Source organism: Eubalaena glacialis, chromosome 11 (genome assembly GCF_028564815.1).
Source record: "Eubalaena glacialis isolate mEubGla1 chromosome 11, mEubGla1.1.hap2.+ XY, whole genome shotgun sequence".
Classification (NCBI taxonomy): domain Eukaryota; kingdom Metazoa; phylum Chordata; class Mammalia; order Artiodactyla; family Balaenidae; genus Eubalaena; species Eubalaena glacialis.
Genome location: NC_083726.1, coordinates 10,343,312 through 10,350,051, shown reverse-complemented (window position 1 = coordinate 10,350,051; position 6,740 = coordinate 10,343,312). Strand labels below are relative to the sequence as shown.

Here is a 6,740-nt window from a genome sequence, read left to right as displayed (position 1 = left end):
GTTTAAGAAGATCTGGCCCCTGAGACACAGAGGCGAGCAGGTGAGAGATTAGGGAGTCATCAGCATCAGATGCCGCCTGGACTCTTGAGGGGGAATAAGATTCCCCTGGGAGAAGAGACGGGGGCAAAGGCCGAAGCTCTGAGCATCACTGATCACTGAGAGGTCAAGAGGAACCAGAGACGGAGACTGAAAAAGGAGGAGGGAAACCCACGTCTTGGAACCCAGGGGCCAGGGTGTATCAAAAGGAGGAGGGGAGGGAGCAACAAGGTCCAGGGCTGTCAAAGGGCAAGACAGATTAGGACGGAACATGGACCCCGGATTTAGCAACAGAGAGGTCGCGCGGACCTCAGCAAGAGTCCCTTCAGAGGACTGTGGGGACCGGAGCGAGGCTGGGAGGGGAGGGGGCAGGGAGGGCTCAGAGGCAGTGAGTGGAGACGACTCGAGCGTCTGGCCATAAAAGGGAAGAAAAGGCAAAGGTGGGGGGCGGGTGGAGGAGTGAAATGTAGAGGGGTGGGTGTTACAGATGGCAGCCGCTTGGGGAAATTTCGGGGCTGAGAGGACAGGAGCCGGAGGGTGAGTCTGAGGGTCTAGGAGAGAAGAGAGGGAGGTAGCTTTGGGGCCGGAGGAGGGACAGCTTGTGCCGGGACCGAGAGGGAGGGGATGAACAGTGCGGGGAGCTGAGGCCGGGCCTCGCAGGTGGGGGTGAGGACCAGGCCAGCGAGAATGGGGGTTGGAGAAGGGAGGCGGTGATCAAGGACCCCGAGGGCCTGGCTGTAACTGGAGGATGACTTCGCAGTGGAGTCTTGTTGCTGTGGGTGTCGTGTTCATGGTGGTAGTTTCTCTCCGAAGCCCAGAGCAGCTGGGGGCGTTGGGGGGGGGGGGCGGAAGAAGGGCAGCAGACAAACGAGGTGCCCAAGGTTATGGGTTTACAGGCTCGGGGCACGGAACGGAGTGGCAGATTTCCAAGTATACTGAAGCTGTCAGGAGGAAAAAGGTTTTAGAGGGAAAATATGATGGAGCAGTGGGAGGAAAAAGGGCATCTGTACAGTTCTAAGTCTCAGGGCCCTAAAGTGTCAGTTTGCAGAGTACATGAATAGACAATTCACAGAGAAGAAACTCAGCTGATGAACAAAAGTATGGGAATGTATCCAAGCCTATTCATATTCAGAGAAATGTAAATTTAAACAAGACCATGTTATTTGCCTAGAAGATTAGCAGAACTTAAAAAATGGGAACAGGGACCTCCCCGGTGGTCCAGTAGTTAAGAGTCCGAGCTTCCATTGCAGGGGGCATGGGTTCGATCCCTGGTTGGGGAACTAAGATCCCACATGCCATGCGGCGTGGCCATAAAAAAAAAAAAAAGGGGAACACCCAGGGCTGATGAAGTGGCAGTGAAACACTCATATTCACACAGAGGTCGTGAGGACCTTTATTCACTGGGGTGTCCTGAGCAAATGGCATTGCCTCTCCGAGCCTCAGTTTCCTCATCTGCACAGTGGGGACAAGAAAGACACTCATTTCACAGCGTTTTGTGAGATAAAAGGTTCACAAGGGAAGTGTCTCATAAACGGGACAACAGTAGTTACTACGATTGTCTGGATTTGTTCAAACTCATTTTTCTCCCTGCTGGACAATCTCTAGCCCAGACCCAGGACCCTTGCAGACAGCAGCCCAGTGCAGGGATACCCTCTGCCAGCCCCTCCCTAGTTTGCCTTATGCTTTAAGAGTAGGAAGGAAGAAGAGGGGGAGGAGGGTACAGGATTCCGCCACGGGAGGAATGGCCCACGTGACAGGGGACATCTCTCTCCAACAAAGCCCATGGCTATGCCTGGCCCTGGGCGGTGGGAGAGAGCGTGGCCCTTGAGTCAGACCACCTGAGTTCAAGTCCTCCTCTGCTGGGGACTAGCTGTGTGATATTGGGCAAGTTTCCTCACCTCTCAGAGTCTCAATTTCCTCACCTGCAACATCTAACTCCTAAGATGTGGGAAGAAGATTAAGGGCATCAGGCACACCACACCCGGCCACAGGCGGGTACTCCCTGGACAGCTAGTGAACCCATAAATCAGTCAGAACCTCAGCTTGCCTTATTTATTTACTTTTTATTATACAGCATTTGATTTTTAAAAAACTTTACCTTCATAGAGTATATTTTCACATTAGAGATTCCCACAGTGGGAAAACAACAACTTACTACTTATAATTTTATATTTGTGGACAGATTATTTTAGGACCAGTAAAACAAACACATTTGAGGATTAAAAGTCTCAGTTTAGAATCTGTAACAATTTGAAATATCTATAAAGGGACCTCTTCCCTACATGGAACTTCTCTATATTCAGAAACTCTCCAGGCTCTTCTTCCTAGGATTTAGAAATCAGTAATGTGAAATATCAGCATTTCTAATTTTCAAATTTCCCTAGGACACATAACCATTGGTAACTGGTATCAACTGAACAGAGGGGGGATGTTTGCAAAAACTAAACACTGCCTAATTTTCTGCAAAGTCTTTACTTACGAAATAACAGTCTTTCCCTTTCTCCATCATCCTAGGACAAATATAGATGCTTGATCGGATATTGAGAGTAATAAAGCTGAATTCCCTCTAAGAGTTTGATAAATTAAAAGGCAAAAGCTCATATATAATGTTTAGTTATACTGTGAGTCTTGTGAGAAGCTGAGAGACACCCCATTAACTCCCCAGCATACAGAACTCAGTCTGACAGCTTCTTGGATACAATTCCTCTCACATCTTTCCTCAAAGATTACATTCTAAAAATAACCAGGTGGGGACTTCCCTGGTGGTCCAGTGGTTAAGAATCCGCTTTCCAATGCAGGGGATCCCACATACTGTGGGGCAACTAAGCCCTCGCACCACAACTATTGATCCCATATGCCACAACTAGAGAGAAGCCCGCGCACCGCAAGGAAAGATCCCGCGTGCGCAACTAGGACCCGCCGCAGCCAAAAAGTAAATTAATTAATTAAATATTTTAAAAATTAAAAAAATTAAAAAAAATAACCAGGTGATTAAGAGAAGAGGTTTGTCTCACCAGTGGACTTATCTGTTATTTCCTTGTTATTGTGAGTTGAATGGCATGACGGAGCAAAGGCGAGGTGGTCTACAATCAGTTCTCAAGGTATTATGTCTAAAGGGTCAGAGATTCCACAGCATAGCCACAGCTTTGCAGATGCCCACATCATGATAGTTGAAATAACAAAGCCCACCCAGCAAAGGTGAAAGCCGAGGGCACCAAAAGGCCTGCCTTGACAGCTTTCTGCCATGCATCCCCTCGAATATACAGCTGGTCCAATGCCCCGGTGACTATGAAGAGTGAGGGCTGCCACCAGGAAGTAGTGCATCGCAGAGCAAGAATTCAAATAAGCAGCTGGCGGACTTCCCTGGTGGTCCAGTGGATAAGACTCCGCTCTCCCAATGCAGGGGGCCCGGGTTCTATCCCTGGTCCGGGAACTAGATCCCACATACATGCCGCAACTAAGAGTTCGCATGCCACAACTAAGGAGCCCGCCTGCCGCACCTAAGACCCAGTGCAACCAAATAAATAAATATTAAAAATGAAACAAACAAACAAAACACAAATAAGCAGCTGGAAGTAGGACCAGGAGCAAAACACTGACAATCCTCTCACCAATCCAGTGGAGAGATGCAGCCTTGGAAGCAGAATGGTGGTTGGGTGACAGGTGAATGTGCTGTATTCCACACCATCCTGGGGTAGGTCGGTCCTGGAGAAATGCCGAGACCTGAGCCAGTCTGACCACTGGGATTTAGAGGAACAGAGCTCGCCCTCCTCCGGCACTGCAGAGGACACTCAGCCTCCAGAGAGTCCCCATGTCGCTCCTGAAGGCTCAAGGTCATCCCCAGAACGTCAGCTTTAAAATGAGGATGATCGTTTCTGCACCACCGTTCCGCCTCACTGGGGAGGGCTATGGTAAGAAGGAAAAGTTGAATTTATAAAGATATTGAAATGTGATAAAAAGTACAGATAATTTTTTTTTCGGATGATTGGTTTGTTTAGCAGTGGGAGAAAAGATACACTATGGGAAAATATATACTATGCAAACAGGTCTTAGGCATTTAGCACTGTGCCTGGCTCAAAGGAAGCATCTCATAAACGTAATAGGAATAAGTATAGTCAGAAGTAATAAGCAGTAAGAAGAAACTGATACGGGCCATGCGGTGGGTGGAAGAACTGGGACAAGATAAGGTGCCTGAAGGTGCCGAAAGGGATGCCTCTGATTATCACTCCCATCTAGTAGAGGGCCCCACAGGAAATGTGGGACCCAGCCCAGCTGATGGAGCTGCCCTGCAGAGCGGGGCAGGGAAGGCCCCAGGGTCCAGGGACAGGCATTCATGGGGGCCTGGAAATCAAATCTCAGGGCAGGAAGGGCCTCCAGAGAACACTCAACGGGGGAACCTTGAAGCCAACCCTGGTCTCCTCCATAGCAGCCCAGCTTCTAGCTGTTTTACAAGGAGGGACATTCTGCAGAGTCAACTTCCATGTGAAGAAAGTTTACTGTGGTTTGAGATTGTTTAAAAACCACTGCCCTAATTCTACACTCTCACTCTGCAGGTGGAAAACTGAGGCTCGGAGCAAGAAATGCCCCACTCTGGGGTCAGCCAGGGGTGCGATCTGAGCTGCAGATCCTGGCTTGGGTCAAGCCTGGTTACTGAGCTGCTACTATTGGGCAAGGTGCCTACTGTGCACCAGGGTCCCACAGGGACCTGCTTGGGTGCTGTTTGGTGTTTTGGACCCTCGAGCAGGTGAACAGGGACTAGCTGGGCCGGTTAGAGGTCTGCCGGACTGTGCTGGCAGAGGGTGGCTCTATCCGTAGAAACTGGCAACAAGGCCACTCCCTGTTGACAGGAGGTGGGGTCTCTGGGCAGGGTGAGGTCTTCACTGGCTTCGAGTCACTCACCTGGGGAAGACGCAGGTTCTCAGAGGGAGTGTCCTAGGTGACTCATCTCTCTCTAAGCCAATATTTATTGATCTCATTCCATACTAGGCACTGTGCTCATGCTTCTAAGTGTGAACCCAAGAAATTGTTTCACAATCTATGAAGCAGGCGTTATTAGTAAACCCAGTTTACAAAGGAGGCAGGGAGTGGTTAAGTCACTCAGCTGGTGGTGGGTGAGGCTGGGATTTGAGCCCACCGGCTAACTTGAGAGCCCCTACTTAATTTTTCTTTTTTTTTTTTTTGGCCGGGCCGAGTGTCTTGCAGGATCTTAGTTCCCCCACCAGGGATTGAACTCAGGCCCTCAGTAGTGAAACCTTGGAGTCCTAACCACTGAACCGCCAGGGAATTCCTGAGAGCCCTTACCTTAAACTAACAAACAGGGACTTCCCTGGTGGTCCAGTCGTTAGGACTCCACACTTCCACTGCAGGTGGCACAGGTTCGATAGGGGAACTAAGATCCCGCATGCCGCGTGGCACGGCCAAAAAAAGAAAAAAAGAACCAAACAAACAAAAACCTACTTCTTTATTAAACCAAAAATTGCAGGAATGATAGAGAATTTCTATATGCGCTTCACCCAGATTCCCCAATTGTAAATATTTTATCACATTTTCTCAATAATCCGCTCTCTCTCAATGGTTTTGAACCATTTGAGAGTAAATTGCAGATAGATGCCCCTTACCTCTCAGCACTTCAGTGTGTGTTCCCTAAAATCAACGACATTCTCTTCCATGACCATAGGACAATAATCGAAATCAGGAAATTAACATCGATACGATACTATTATCTAGGCTTCAGACCTTATTCAGATTTTACCAATTATCTTAATAATGTCTTTCACGACAAAAGAAAATTCTGGATCACACGTTGCATTCAATCATCTCCTTTGGCTCCTTTAATCTGGAACAGTTCCCCTTTCTTTATCTTTCATGATCCTGTCATTTTTTCTAAGCATACAGTTCCAGTTATTTTATAGAACTTCTCTCAGTTTAGGTTTGTCTGATGTTTCCTCACGAGGAGAGTGATTGTATGAATTTTCGGCAGGAACACCACAGAAGTAATGCTGTCTCCTTCTCCATGAATCATTTAGGAGCTACACATGTCAATTTGTCCCATTCCTGGTGATATTAACTTTGGTCACTTGGTGAAGAAGGTACCTGCCAGGTTTCTCCACTGTAAAGTTAACGATCATTCTATTTGTAATTAATAATTGTCTATGGAGAAATACTTTGGACCCATGTAATATGTTCCTCATCAAATTTTTGTGTCCACTGGTGATTCTTTGAGGAATCTATTATTACTTTGTGGTCTTAATTGTCATTTTCTAATTCTGTCCTTCTTTTTACTTGAAGGAGGAGTTTTCTCATTTATTTATTCATATCAGTTTGGATTCTTCTCTTATTCAGTAGGTTATAATCCATGGTTACTGTTACTTCTTTTGATGTTCAAATTGTCCCAGATTTGGCCCTTAGGAACCCCCTTCAAGCCAGAGAGCTCCCACTTTTAAATATGACATTGCACCATGTCCCTTGACCTTGACCAGAAAGGGAGACACATCCGTGGGGAGCAGTCCCGGCTGGGTGGATACTGAAGCGCTGACCCCCTAATGCAGGCAGGCAGGGGATGGGAGAGGGTTTAGGCAGCCTGGTGTCCAGGGGTGTTGTGCAGACCCACTGGGGATTCATTCACTAGTTGAGCACCTACTATGGCCTCAGCTTTTGAAAAGCTCATTGAAAATGGAGGGTAAAGAAAACAATCGCAATTATGC

The 6,740-nt window shown here is 47.7% G+C and overlaps 1 pseudogene; it reads right to left on the bottom strand.

Moving 5' to 3' along the window:
• Positions 1–3,051: 3,051 nt before the first annotated feature.
• On the bottom strand, positions 3,052–3,924 carry LOC133100967 (succinate dehydrogenase [ubiquinone] cytochrome b small subunit, mitochondrial-like; annotated as a pseudogene).
• Positions 3,925–6,740: the final 2,816 nt, after the last annotated feature.